This window comes from Xenopus laevis, chromosome 7L (assembly GCF_017654675.1).
Source record: "Xenopus laevis strain J_2021 chromosome 7L, Xenopus_laevis_v10.1, whole genome shotgun sequence".
Taxonomy (NCBI): domain Eukaryota; kingdom Metazoa; phylum Chordata; class Amphibia; order Anura; family Pipidae; genus Xenopus; species Xenopus laevis.
This window is the reverse complement of record NC_054383.1, coordinates 134,118,207-134,133,689: the sequence shown is the minus strand read 5'-3', so window position 1 is coordinate 134,133,689 and position 15,483 is coordinate 134,118,207. Positions and strand designations below refer to the sequence as shown.

Here is a 15,483-nt window from a genome sequence, read left to right as displayed (position 1 = left end):
AGGTTTGGGTCAATGGGCTTTATCATTCTCCTTCAGTTATGATCAGATTAGGGCATACATGTAACCATGTGGGAAGAAAAATTACAATTACAAACAGGGCCGGGCCAAGGTATTTTGGCACCCTAGGCAACAGCTTGAATTAGTGCCCCCCACCCGGTGGTCCTGCATTACCATTTCCCACCTTACCATTCATATTGTACACTGTACCTGTGCCAGCAGCCATCATGTTGCCCCATGTACCTGTGCCAGCACCTATCATAGTGCCCCCCTTTGTACCTGTGCCAGCAGCAGCCAAAAATCCATCATATTGCCCCCAAATATGTACCTGTGCTAGCAGCAGCAGACAAAAATCCATCATATTGCCCCTAATCATCTGTTTACCTCTGCTAGAAGCTGCCAAGGGAGAGGTGGGGATGGAAACAAGCAGTTTATAAAATTGAAAACTATTAAAGGCCACGCAAACCAATGTTTAAAAAAAATACCCTTAAAAGTGCGCCCCCCACATGATTGCGCCCTAGGCGGTCGCCTACCCTGCCTACCCCTAGTTGCGGCCCTGATTACAGATCCCATTTTAATTCTAGAATTAACACTAACCTTGTGTTAGAAAATGATCACATCCCGCAGCTCAACTGGCCCTCCCTAACTGATGATGGTGGATGGTATACAGGGGCTTACACTTACAACAGGGGGGTGGGTTATTATTGTTCACCAGCAGGGACACCCAAAACCTGCCAACCTGCAGGTAAACCCGAGAGTGTCACAAGATTCAGGCCAACAACACTAGCTCTTAGGCTTGATAATGCCCCATATCCTTCATGTAGCCATGTCTACCAACATTTGTAGGCCTGTTTCCCATCTGTGCTGGTTACACCCAAATGCAATGATTCACCGCAAACCACACCCACTTTCCATCAATCCCACCCCCTTGGGACTGTCATTCAGGATTGCCCCACCTATATCTGGATCATTGGTGGTAAGTACATAGAATATTTAAAGGGATACTGTCATGGGGAAAAACATTTTTTTCAAAATGAATCAGTTAATAGCGCTGCTCCAGCAGAATTCTGCGCTGAAATCCATTTCTCAAAAGAGCAAACCAATTTTTTTATATTCAATTTTGAAATCTGACATGGGGCTAGACATATTGTCAATTTCCCAGCTGCCCCTGGTCATGTGACTTGTGCCTGCACTTTAGGAGAGAAATGCTTTCTGGCAGGCTGCTGTTTTTCCTTCTTAATATAACTAAATGTGTCTCAGTGGGACATGGGTTTTTACTATTGAGTGCTGTTCTTAGATCTACCAGGCAGCTATTATCTTGTGTTAGGGAGCTGTTATCTGGTTACCTTCCCATTGTTCTTTTGTTTGGCTACTGGGGGGGGAAGGGAGTGGGGTGATATCACTCCAACTTGCATTACAGCAGTAAAGAGTGATTGAAGTTTATCAGAGCACAAGTCACATGACTTGGGGCAGCTGGGAAATTGACAATATGTCTAGCCCCATGTCAGATTTCAAAATTGAATTTAAAAAAATCTGTTTGCTCTTTTGAGAAATGGATTTCAGTGCAGAATTCTGCTGGAGCAGCACTATTAACTGATTCATTTAAAAAAAATGTTTTTCCCATTACAGTACCCCTTTAAGAAGGGTTTATTGGGAAAAGTCAACAAAAATTCCAAGAATGGCATCCTTAAATCTAACCCTATTTATGTGTTATGGTAATATCAACTGTTACACTACAGCCCTTTTCCATTGCATTCTCTTGCCTCACTATACACACTTGTACCACAGTTACTTTGACACCATCTTGAATTATTATGCAGATTATCAAGCAGCGACAGCCCCTTCTCCTGATGTCACCTGACTTTATTATACACACAGTTTAATATTACACAGTTCTTTCTGATACCATGATATTATCTTACTTCACTGTCCCATAGTCATATTCCCTTCCTCTGACATCATCTTGCCTTACTACAAACACCACTTTCGCAGAAAAAGAGATTAATCTGTGATACTTTGCTATTTTTAAACAACAATTTAAGTAATTTTTGTCGCAAACAACCATCAGATTGTGTGTGTGTGTGTGAGACACATCTGGGATTTTTCTGTTTTCTGAGTTGTTGATTCCACCACCTGGATTCTGTCATTTTCCAAGATCCCTAGAAGTTTAGCTGAGGGTTCCCTTACCTTTTTGGTTTTCGTTCATGTATCCAACAAGGAAGGGGTAGCGCAGAAGAGGAGGCAGATCAGGAATGAGGGAAACGAGAGCTCCAGATGGACACAAGGCTGCAAGAAATAAAGAGAAATCAGTGCTGACCCCTTGAGTTGGACTCTTGGCCACTGATTAACCAGACAGGCACACGGCCAGGGTCTCTGCCAGGAACAGGCCGGTCACATATGCTCATAGACAGTGACACACATACAGGGCCGCACAGCTCATGTGACGCACATTAAACAAGATATAAACCTATTTATTAGTAGCCCTCATCTTCCTTTATAATGACAGTGTGATATATAGATCATTACAGAACATATATATATGGGGGGGAGTAGGTTTCCCTTACACAATACAGTATGTGGGTACAGCTTAGGATATGCATATAACCTTCTTTATTATGTAATTGTATTTTTATATGTGCAGGAGCTGCCATGTTGTTTCCCTTCCTACAGTGTGAGGATATAATTTGTGTGCCCAGAGCATTCCTTCTGTATTTATTCCAATGGTTGTGAGCTCTCATATTGTTTCCCTTCCTACAGTGTGAGGATATACAGTAGTTTATTGTGTGCCCAGAACATTCCTTCTGTGTATATTTGTATTTATACCTATGGATGTGAGCTGCCATATTCTTCAGCCACTGGTTTTCCTTTTCTGTTTAATATTTTATTTGTTTTATAATTTTTTAGAACATGCACTTGCACATTTTATAGTATTATAGTGTATTAAGTGGAAAAAGTCAGCCCTCCTGAATTTTTCAGGAGTCACCTGTAGTGTTGCACTTGGGACAGGACAGGAAGCACGTTCTGGGCAAAATAGGTTGTGGTCTGGGCAGAATTAAGCATATTCAGGGATAGAGCTGCAGTTAGGCTTATTCCTCTGTCTCTTTCAGATCATATTGGTTGTGATGTCTCATCCCTGCAGAAAAGGAACACATATAACACATATCACATAAGGAGTAAAAGCAGATCTGCTGCCCCTATACCTGCACACCCACTTCCTTCCCTCCATCAGAGCCACTTTGTTAGTCTTTGTTTCTCCTCCATCATGGCTATCTTTGTATTTGTATCAGAGATTTCCTGGTAACCATAAAGGGCAATTCATTATGAACATGCCATGCAATATTTATACCTGGGACCTCTGATGTCCTACTTGTACAGTTGTGGGAAAACCCACTTTCCAGAAAGCTCTGAATTACAGGACGGCTATCTCCCATAGGCGCTGTTTAATGAAAAATTTCCATTTTTTAAAAACTGATTTACATTTTAATAAAACGGAAGCTTGTACTTGATCCCAAATAAGATATAATTAATCCTTATTGGAGGCAACCCTAGCCTAATGGGTTTATTTAATTTTTACATGATTTTTAAGATATGGAGATCTAAATTATGGAAAGACCCCTTATTTGGAAAGCCCTGCATTCTGGATAACAGGTCCCATACCTGTAAAGGGTTCTATAGTGCTAAGAAGACATAGGAAGAGAGCCACATTGGCAGGGAATTTAGGCAAAATGGAAGGGCAGGAGACTATAGGGCAACTCCTGGTATGATAGTGGTCTGGTCTGGCTTCCCAAAGTACATATGTAACAAGCCAAATGACTAAACAGTGCAAAATGGCCAATATCTGTCATCTTTCTGGAAATTCTACATGTTGCGCTGACCAGCACCTCAGTACAGCTCTTTTGATGGAATATGCATCATAGCTTTATAAATAAACAGCACCACCTATTGGCTAGTGGCTTACAACAGAAATCCTCATAGCCAGGCTTACAGGGAGGCCCATAACAAAACAGGGATCTGAAAGCTTTATTTTGGGACCTCTATGGATAACACTATTTTGTAACTCTATGCATATTGGGCATATGTATAGAAGACCCCTGCCATTCTTATTTATGAATTATTTTATCTTGGTACCTATTGGCATGTCAGTGATTTGGAACCCAGTTATCTCGTTACAGAAGTGAAATGACAATAACTCAGGCAGATTTATTTCTGGTCATGGTAAGGGACACTTGTTGAGCTTTCATTGACACCATCACTGCTCCAACAACAGGAGGCACGTCTCCTTTAATGACTTACAGCAGGTCATGGGGCTGTTACTATGGGTATCTGAGTGAGGGGCTGTCACCTTTCAGTTACATTTTAGTATGTTATAGAATGGCCAGTTATAAGCAACTTTTCAATTGGCCTTCATTATTTATTTATTTTTTTTTATAGTTTTTTAAATTATTAAATTATCTTCTGACTCTTTCCAGCTTTCAAATGGGGTCACTGACCCCATCTAAAAAAAAACCAAATGCTCTGTAAGGCTAAAAATATTAAAATGTATTGTTATTGCTACTTTTTAATACTCATCTTTCTATTCAAGCCCTGTTCTATGCATATTCCAGTCTATTACTCAAATCAGTGCATGGTTGCTAGGGTGATTTGGACCCTAGCAACCAGATGGCTGAAATTGCAAACTGGAGAGCTGCTGAATAAAAAGCTAAACAACTAAAAAAACACAAATAATATAAAATGAAAACCAATTGCAAACTGTCTCAGAATACCACTCTCTACATCCTACTAAAAGTTAATTTAAAGCCATACAACCCCCTTTAAAACTACTGAGCACGAAGAGTGTGTAACTAGCTCAGGAGACATTGATATTCTGACTGGGATATGGGAATGCTAAGCAGTACATCTGGGAGCACTTCATTTTTACACTCCCAACTGATATTGATGAACTGGAACTCAAGCTTTGTATTTACTTGAGATTAATACATTTTGAGTTTATTTTATGAAGCACTGTGCCCTTGTGACCATTAAGTGGGGACATAGGACAATATAACGCTAAAAGGGGGTTTTGTACTCACCGGAAAACCCTTTTCTAGTAGGCCCGAACTGTCAGTGCAGACGTATGGGTTATGTCTTGATCATCTCTGGAGGCAGGACAGAAGATTGATGACTCATGGCCCCTCCTCCCTCATATATGTGCTGGCTCCACCTCACTTCCTCAGTTCGTTGTTAAAGCTCAGACAGTGGAGACAGAGAGGTTAGAAAGAAGCCAAGAGACAACAGATAGAAAATGAAAGGATAGCGACAAAGAGGTCCCTGTGCCCATACTAAAATCAGCCTGGGTGGGACTTACTGCACTGACAGCTCGGGCCTACTAGAAAAGGGTGTTCCGGTGAGTACAAAACCCCCTTTTAGCGTTATATTGTCCTATGTCCCCACTTAATGGTCACAAGGGCACAGTGCTTCATAAAATAAACTCAAAATGTATTAATCTCAAGTAAATACAAAGCTTGAGTTCCAGTTCATCAATATCAGTTGGGAGCTACAGCTTGCAGAACTTTCCGGCCAAACGCGGCCGTCTGAGAAGCGAAAACATTTAACTTGTAAAACTGAACAAAAGTGTGTGGGGATGCCCATGTGGCAGCTGTGCATATCTGCTCTGGTGTTGCCAAGTTCTGCAGAGCCCATGAGGTGCTCTGAGCCCTGGTAGAGTGGGCTTTGACAGAAAAGGGTCTGGTCTTCTGCTTGTAATCATAAGATGTATTGATGGTTTCCACAAGCCACCTCGCAATAGTTCTTTTAGAGACGACTGTCCTTTAGTTCTCCCGGAGTAGGAGACAAGTAGGCTGTTAGCACTTCGAAATGGTTGTGAGCGTTGCAAGTAGATACGAATGGCTCTCACAACATCTAGACGGTGGAGACGACTCTCTTTATGGTTCGCTGGTCGTGGGCAAAAAGACGGAAGTATGATGTCTTTATTCAAATGAAATTGAGATACCACCTTGGGCAAAAATTCAGGTATAGTCCGAAGTACAACCTTGTCCTCATGGAGTACCAACCAAGGCTCCTTACAAGAAAACGCTGCTATTTCAGACACCCTCTTTGCCGAGGTAATTGCTATCAGAAAAGCCACCTTGAGGGAGAGCCACTTTAGATCACATGTAGACATCGGTTCAAATGGTGGATCTTGTAAGGCAGATAACACAAGTGGTAGATCCCAAGACGGTGTTGGGTCCCTAATGGGGGGCCGAACTCTGATAACTCCCCTGAAGAACTGGACAATAGTACTGTCCTCTGCCCAGCGAATGTGCATAAGCGCTGATAATGCTGAGACCTGTGTCTTAAGCGTCCGAAGGGCGAGCCCTTTTCGGAAACCTTCTGTGAGAAATTCAATAATCGTTTGTGTGGAAACTTGATCCCATGGAACGTGGCGTCGGTTGCACCAAGTTATGAAAATGTTCCACACCCGGTGGTAGAGCCTGGTGGTAGATGGTCTGCGTGCCCTGAGAAGTATGTTAATTGCCTCCTGTGAGAACCCATGCTGTGTCCACCAACGGGTCTCAACAGCCAAGCCGTTAAATGGAGCATTGCGATGTTGGGATGATTTATAGGCCCTTGTGTCAGTAAGTCTGGGAGTAGAGGCAGTCGCCATGGTCTTGCTACGGACAATTGTACAAGATCTGAGTACCACACCCTGTTGGGCCAATCTGGTGCAATCAGGATCACTGTCGCCTTGCTGTGTTTGAGCTTCCGTAAGAAGCAGAGGTAGTGGGGGAAAAGCATATATGAGGCTGAAGCACCAAGTTGTTACTAGGGCGTCTACAAAGGCCGCCCCTGGGTCCCATGTTCTGGCACAGTATGTGGGGACTTTGTGATTGTGGCTTGAGGCTAACATGTCTACCTCTGGAATGCCCCATCTTTGAGTGAGAGAGTGGAAAATCTCGTTGTTGAGAGACCATTCCCCCTGATCTATAGTTGTTCTGCTCAGGTAGTCCGCTTCCCAATTCTGGACCCCTGGAATGAAGACCGCCGAAATCGTTGGAACTATGCTCTCTGCCCAAGTGAGAATGCGTGCTACTTCCATCATGGCTAATCTGCTGCGAGTGCCGCCCTGTTTGTTGATATACGCCACCGCTGTGGCGTTGTCGGATTGAATTCTGACTGGTAGTGAATGAAGAAGCGAGGTCCATCCTTCCAGCGCCAGGACGATGGCCCGCAGTTCGAGCACATTGATGGGTAGACAACTCTCTTGAGGTGTCCAAGTCCCCTGAAGTGTGTGGGACTTGTACACAGCTCCCCAACCCCTGAGACTTGCATCGGTAGTTATGATCTCCCACTGGGGTAAGGACCAAGTCCGGCCCTTTGAGAGGTTCTGTGGAAGGGTCCACCAGGTCAGACTGTCTCTCGTCGTGATGTCCAGCGAGATCGTTTGCTGAAGATCTCTGTGGTTCTTGTTCCAGTAGCATAGGAAGTTGTGTTGCAGAGGTCTCATGTGAAACCTGGCAAAAGGAATGGCCTCCAAGGATGAAACCATAAGGCCGAGGAGATGTAGGTAGTCCCCTGCTGAGATCGTCTGCATCGTTAGAAATGATTGCGTTGTGGATATCAACTTGGTGATCTTCTCCTGAGGTAAATACAACTTTTCGGTGATTGAATTGAAGAGAAGTCCCAGGAACAGAATTGTCTGACTGGGTGTGAGACTGCTCTTGCGAGTGTTGATAATCCAACCATGCTGGTTCAGTACTCTTATGCATGTAGCCGTGTCCGAGGCTGCCTGGCTCTCTGAGGGGGCCATAATGAGCAGATTGTCCAAGTAAGGTATCACCCGTATCCCTAGAGACCTGAGATATGCTACCACTGGGGTTAGAAACTTGGTAAAAATGCGTGGCGCAGTACAAAGTCCAAAGGGCAATGCCACAAACTGGTAATGCCTGTCGTGAATCGCAAAACAAAGGTACCGTTGGGACACTGGGTGTATGGGTATGTGCAGGTAGGCGTCCTGCAAGTCTATGGAGGTCATGTAAGTGTTTGGTTCCATAGCGGCTATGACGGATTTCACTGATTCCATCTTGAACTTTCTGTTGGGTACCATGTGATTCAATGGTTTTAGATTGAGAACGGGTCTGAAGGTTCCTTCTCTCTTTCTGACCAGAAAGAGGTTCGAGTAGAAGCCCTTGAACTTGTGGTGTGGTGGGACCTCTACTATAACCTCCATGCTGAGTAATTGGTGGACTGCTGCTTGCAGATGGCGTTCCTTGTGTGGGGCTGTTGTGGTAGGAATGAATCTGTGGGAAGGCAGGCGGGAGGAAAAAGGTATCCTGTAACCTTGCTGAATTATAGTGAGCACCCAAGCGTCTGTTACATGAGTCTCCCATTCGCCCAAATATCTTTGTAGCCTGCCCCCCACAGCTTGTGCTGGCTGCCTGGAGTCAGGCCGAGCCAGGCTTGGATGTGGTTGGTTTCTTGGTGTTTCGGTTTTGTTGGTGCCAGATGGGCCTGCCGCGTTTGCTACCCTGATCACTCTGGGATGTCCGGTAGTTGGAGCGAAAGGGACAAAAGGGTCTGGATTGCTGGTTCTAACCTCTTTTGCCTGAGAATCTGTTCGGATTATCAAATCTCTGTCTTTTTCCCATCGGTAAAAAGGTACTCTTGCCCCCTGTCACCTCAGCTATGATCTGTTTTAGATCGGGTCCGAATAAGGACTCGCCAGTATATCTAAGAGACAATAGTCGAAGTTTTGAGGCCGTGTCACCAGTCCAGTGACGAAGCCATAGGGCACGTCTTGCAACTATAGCATTGGTAGTTGCCTTTGCTGCTAGTTTAACCATTTCAATGGAGGCTTCTGCCAGGAATCCGAATGCCATTGCCAATCTATCCACCTCTGACTGTAGTTGTTGTTGTGAGGTAGGTGGCTGGCGAGCTAGTTCGAGGGCCCAATGCCTAGCCGTGCGGGCTAGTCCTGCTGATGCAACTGCTGGCCGTAACGTGGCTGCTGCCTGTACATACGCTCTCTTGAGTGTGGACTCCATGCGGCGGTCTAGTGGATCTTTGAAAGCGGCCTCTTCCGCTGGTAAGGCTGTGTGTTTGGAAAGGCGAGCCACTGCTGAATCAACCTTAGGAGGTTTATCCCACTTTTTTTCATGTTCCTCAGGAACTGGAAACGTTTTAAAAAATCTCTGAGTGAGCGCAATGCGTCTTTCAGGCTGGTTCCACTCGGCTTCAATTGCTTGTGTAGCCGATTTAAATACTGGGAAGGCTAGTTTACTCTTCTTATGACCCCCTAGAAGCTTATCTGCTTTTGATAGAGGAATGGACTCATCTTTAATCTCTAATGTTTGAAGCATCTGACGTAGTAACTTCCTAGACATGTCTGGATCTAGTAGGGATTGTTTTTCTTCCTCAGAATCAGTATCTGATTTGGCTTCTGAATGATCCGATTTATGAATTCCGGGTGTTTTTCGTCATCTGACTCTGAAATTAACCCCTCCTCTGAATCAGAAGAATCCGAAAATTTGACTGGAGTTTTGAGTTTTTTGCGGTCACCAGCTGTGGGTGGCTGTGGTGGTTGCACTGAGTGCATAATCCATTGGAGAAATTCCCCAAACTGTTGTGGTGCTGGGGGTTGTGGTTGGGGCCCTGGGGTCTGAACCCATGGCATGGGCACCCCGCCCTGTGTAGTGGCTGGCAGTGCCTGTGATGTAGATGGGGTAGCTAATGTAATTGGGGTACCCATCGCTGGAGGTACAGAGTCTTTGGTAATGAGCCCAGTAGGGGATGTATTTGGAATCAAAAGTTCCTCTTCTGACTGCTGGTTTGGTCTGGGAGATAAAACTGGAGGTTCCAGTAAGTCTACAGCTTTAGTGGGCTTACAATCAGAACAATAAGTCTTTTCAGTCTTTCTGAGGGAATGCTTGCATGTTCTGCATTTAGGTAGTCTTTCGACTTTCTTTCCTTTCTTTACTGATTGTATCTCAGCTCTCAATTCAGTGAGCGAATCTGCCCTCTCCATTATTATTATAATCTCCTTGTACAAATTGATGTACCTGTACTTCCCCTTGCTGTGTTGGAGTGTGTGGGGTTTTGCCGGCTGTAACTGGTATGCGCAGTTTGTTCCAGTAGCTGAATGTGAAGCTGCGCATACTGCCTGTGTCGCGCCAATGATGTCAATGCGCCCCTACAATGCGCCTGTATTACTGCGTGTCTAAGTCTTGGCGCGAACTTTCTCTCCTAGGCGTGTCGACCGCGCTTATTGATGACGTCAGCGCCCGCCGCGCCCTACGAGTTATACTCGGCGCGCACTGGTAATGGAGAATTACCTGCAGCCTATGACACTGCCGCCTGGACATACTCATTGCTTGCGGCCTTTCTGTGTTCCCCATAGCGCTGACAAATGAGCAACACTGCGTGCCCCATAGCGCTGATAAATGAGCAGCTCTGCGTGCCCCACTAGCTGTGATGAACAGTCCTATTTGTCCCATATCTCTGCTCAATGAACAGCTCTGCGTGTTCAGCAGTAATGTATTCACCTAGGTATAGCCTGGACAGCTCAGCGTGTCCATTAGCATTATAACCTAGGTATAGCTTGGACAGCTCAGTGTACTCCTGAGCCTATTATCCTGGGTATAGCCTGGACAGCTCAGCGTGCCCATTAGCTAACCTGCAGCCTAGGATGCTCTCCAGGAATACGGGTAGCTCTGCGTACCCTCAATGCTGCATTTCAAGAATTGATAATGATAAAAAGAATAAATAAATAAGAAATAAATAAAAAATAAATAAGAAATAAAAATAATCTGTCCTTCACCTCCGAGGCAGGACAAAGAACTGAGGAAGTGAGGTGGAGCCAGCACATATATGAGGGAGGAGGGGCCATGAGTCATCAATCTTCTGTCCTGCCTCCAGAGATGATCAAGACATAACCCATACGTCTGCACTGACAGGAGGGCCGACTAGAGAAAATTCGTTTTTGTGTTCTGTATTTTGGAATTTGTATTTGTAATAATAGATTTAGAAGTGTTAGGCCCCTAATCAGTGTCGGACTGGCCCGGCGGGATACCGGGAAAAAACCCGGTGGGCCCCAACCCTTGTGGGCCCCCGCCGGGCCAGAACCCTTCTCCTGATATTTCCAATCGCAAAATTTTTTTTTATTTCCGGCGATGCGCGCCGAACGGCGTTGCTGCGCATGCGCGCCGAGCGGCTTTGTTGTTGCGCATGCGCGTCGAACGGCGCTGTTGCGCATGCGCGCCGAACGGCTGGGCCGACAGGTTTTAGTAGGGGGCGGGGGGCGGCGGGGGGCCCCTGGACAGCAGTCCCGGTGGGCCCCGGGCCTCCCAGTCCGACCCTGCCCCTAATCTAATAGATTCTTAGTTTAGTAGAGACTCCAGCTGGCTCATATTAAATGGTTTTTAGGATCCCTGTCCCTCCAAGCTCTTTTTCCCAAGTACAGTCCCTTCAGGGTCGGAACTAGGGGTGGGCAGAAGAGGAACGCGCTTAGGGTGCAATGCTGGTGAGGAGCTGGGCACTTACTTCTAGCCTGCATACCCCTAATCCAGGCCCTCATGTCCCTCCTATACCAGCCGCTCACTGCCCCACAGATCCTGTGTATCTCCCCACCCCCAACCCCCCAATGTCATCGCATATAGACAGGGGGTGCAACATATACTTGTTAGGGTTCTTGAATCTTGAGTGGTATTACATATTAGGCTTATGCCATATTGTGGCCTATACCATTTTCACTCACTTAAGCACTTTCTCTGCACTTTGCTTTATCCCCAATGTAGGAAGTGGCATAACTTCCGACTGTGCTTTCCCCTGTAAAATAAATTGTTATGGGGCCTGGCGTGTACCCTCAGCCTAATGCTCATGTGTGATACGGAACATTGGGGTACTTGAAGGAAACCCACATACACATTCGTTTCCCCACAGTACAAACCCCACAGTGCACTGGTAGGGTTGCCACCTTTTCTGGAATAAAATACCAGCCTTCCTATATATTTATCTTTTTTCCCTATGTAACACCTATTTGGGCCACTCGAGGTTAATTCACCAGCTAGAACACTAGAGCATGGGTTACACGCGACTTACACCCAGGGCAGGGCCTTCGCTAAGTGGAAGTGTTCCCTCTATGGTGTAGTGCAACTACATCCCCCCCAGGCTACTGTGCACACAAAAACAACTTGGGCGACAGGAGGTTCTTAACAATCAGGAACGGTTTATAATGCCAAAAAGGGCAAATGAGCATAGGTTTAATACTCACGCAGGAGCTTGAGGAAAACAGCATATTGAGAGTTCACACAGAACAAGACAGGCTCACACAGAGAGTACACAGGCAAATGCAGCACAACCTTTCCCTCCTGGAAGTTGTCAGGAAGCAGCTTGTACCCTACAGTCCCTCTTCACTGAGGTCCCTGACTGGAGGCAACACACAGAGCCTCTGGGAAGCTCCTCCCTTACTGCAAATCCTTGTTGGAGCTTCAGCTGCTCTTTCTCTCTCACCTCTCTGCCTTTCTCTCCTAGAGAGACTATGACAAGTCTGCCCTAGTATATCTGTTCCTCATTCACGGGGTTACCTGGTCCCCAACTTGGACACATGACTTCTTCTGGGCCTATTGCACTCAGTCCCCTGAGCACATCCAGCTGGAATCACATCCAGAGGCAAAAGAGGAAGAGGCCACTCCCTGCACTCACTATATAGGAGTCGGAGCAGTGTCATCAAATCTCTCAGCCTATCACTGTAAAGGTTATTTTGTAACAGGGATTCTACCCAATAACCCAAGGAAATGGTGAAAAGATTAACTCTATAGGGCCTGTATCCCTATAGGGCCCTACACCATACCTCCCAACATTTTGGAAGTAAAAAGAGGGACAAAAAATTTTTTTCCGCCCGTAGCGCAGCATTTTTTGGCCATACCCCTTTCTGTGGCCACACACCCTAATTACCATGTTTATTTTACAAAATTTGGCAGGTTATGAAAGTTTGAAAATATTTCTCCTTATCTAAACTGTCTTTTTGTGTCTCAAAATTGTTACAAAGTATCTTATTTGCACCTGTTAGCTGTTCTGGGCTCTCTGCTAAAAGCCAATTAAGTGAGAAACTTTGTTTCTTTTTCTGGCTGTTCAGTGCAGAGAAAAGAGGGACTTTCCAGTACAAATGAGGGACTGCGGGTTGAGCTGTCAAAAGAGGGACTGTCCCTCTGAAAAAGGGAGAGTTGGGAGGTATGCTACACCTATTAATAACATTGGGATCATATCACTGACCTTCCTATATATTTATCTTTATTCCCTATTAATAACATTGGGATCACTGACCTTCCTATATATTTATCTTTATTCCCTATTAATAACATTGGGATCACTGACCTTCCTATATATTTATCTTTATTCCCTATTAATAACATTGGGATCACTGACCTTCCTATATATTTATCTTTATTCCCTATTAATAACATTGGGATCACTGACCTTCCTACATATTTATCTTTATTCCCTATTAATAACATTGGGATCACTGACCTTCCTATATATTTATCTTTATTTCCTATTAATAACATTGGGATCACTGACCTTCCTATATATTAATCTTTATTCCCTATTAATAACATTGGGATCACTGGCCTTCCTATATATTTATCTTTATTCCCTATTAATAACATTGGGATCACTGGCCTTCCTATATATTTATCTTTATTCCTTATTAATAACATTGGGATCACTGACCTTCCTATATATTTATCTTTATTCCCTATTAATAACATTGGGATCAACCATAATTTTTACCGGCCAGGGCGGTAAAATACCGGCCAGGTGGCAACCCTATGCACTGGTGAGGATCAAAACCAGGGCCCCAGTTGTGCAAAGCAGCAATGCTAAACAATGTGGCATTATGAAGAACGATATAAGTTTAATTATTAATTTAACTGTCCCTTTAATCTATCAATACAGTGTGGTGGGTGGGGTGCAGAGTGGGAAAGGGGCAATCTCTTTTTCATCTCAGTCTATTCCCATTATAATACCAGCAGAACATGGGACTACACTGGACTCTCTTACCCAGAACAGGCATTTGCTATGTGGAAGAGGAAGGTGAGGGGTGTTGTGCAACTGCACCTCTCTCACTGCTAATACAAAGATTAAGACAGAATGTGCCAGAGGTTCTTGCCACAAAACAAAGGAATATTTATTTAACCTCCATGGGGTTACTCACATGCTTTGGAGCAGTATTAGACATGTTATCAGGCACAGCAACTCAGCGCCAGCACCTTGTTGAGACAGCGTACCAGATAGTTGCACCCTCAGCATCTCTGGACATTGTCCTGGATCCCCACATTTAGATTCAGGGAAATACACTAAACCTAAATCCAATCATGCTCTAATAGACTTTACCTTGTCCTGACTACACCTCATTCACGGGGTCCCTGTTCCCTGACTTCACCAAGGGCCTCAGCAACCCTGGGACCTTTCCTTTACTGAGCCCATTCTCTCAGCACCAGCCACTCCCTACTGAAGTGGAAAACAAAATAAAAAGAAACTCCACCCTCTGCCCAATACTATACTGAAGTGTAACAATTTGTTGTTGTCAGCCTCTGGGCCAATGAAACACTTATGCAAATAAACCAAACCAGATACATGAGCTTCCGCCCAGCAACTGGGAAATAAGGAAACGAGGGGGAAAAGATCAGACTGTTTCAGAAACGCAGTCAATCAGACCATTTATTTTAATGCACACAGTCTAACTATCAGACTATCCTGTTTCCATGCATTCCACCACTAGTGCCATAATGTTGACCCCCACGTGAGTCAGTCCACTTTTAGTTTAGTACAATTTCACTGTTGAAATGTACCATAACACTGCACCAAATATTCCAAATTGCACATATTTCACCTCTTTGTGTGCAAACTTCTGTTACCCACAGCAAAAACAAACGAACACATGGAGCCGAAAAATGTTTTTAGCCCATATTTAAAATGGAGGCAGGAAGTGGGTGTAACTGGCAATGATTTTACAGCAGAGTTTTGTCACAATCGGCATCCAGAACCAACGCTAGGCTCCCTGGTCGCGCCTTTAACAGCCGCCTTTCATCTCGGGAGGAGCCCTCAGCTAATTGGATGCCGCCAGGTCTTATTAAGAGAGGAGCAAAGCTACAGGTTCTTGACGGTTGCAGCGTCGATTCTGCACCTTTCCCTTTCGCCCCAAGCACATACCTTCCATCCCCAAATAATACATACACACACCACTGGTTTGGAAAGAGATGGCCGCAGTTGTTTATTTTAACACAGTAATAATAATAAATAACATGTGTAACATTTTAACCTTTTACTAACCGTTTGTATAACAAACCTTTAACCTTTATAACATTATGACATTATAACATTATTCCCCCACCCGAGGGAAGGGGAATGGGTGGCTGTACCCCAATTGTAAAGGTAGGTTCCTGTTCCATTCTCCCAAGCCCTAAACCGGGCTACCTACATTCCCATGAGGACCCAGGCCTACCTTGCTAC

The 15,483-nt window shown here is 44.8% G+C and overlaps 1 protein-coding gene across 2 annotated transcripts in view; it reads right to left on the bottom strand.

Annotated features, from left to right (window-relative positions):
• Positions 1–14,493, bottom strand: part of LOC108705714 (serine protease hepsin-like) — a 57,196-nt gene extending 42,703 nt beyond the window's left edge. The window contains exons 1-3 of one of the 2 annotated variants that reach the window (XM_041569811.1): positions 14,365–14,493; positions 2,981–3,130; positions 2,185–2,283 (exon numbers count right to left, since the gene is read on the bottom strand). The gene's annotated coding sequence lies outside the window, so the exon portion shown is untranslated. The remainder of the gene's footprint in view (positions 1–2,184; positions 2,284–2,980; positions 3,131–14,364) is intronic. The other variant, XM_041569812.1, reaches the window with a different exon arrangement.
• Positions 14,494–15,483: the final 990 nt, after the last annotated feature.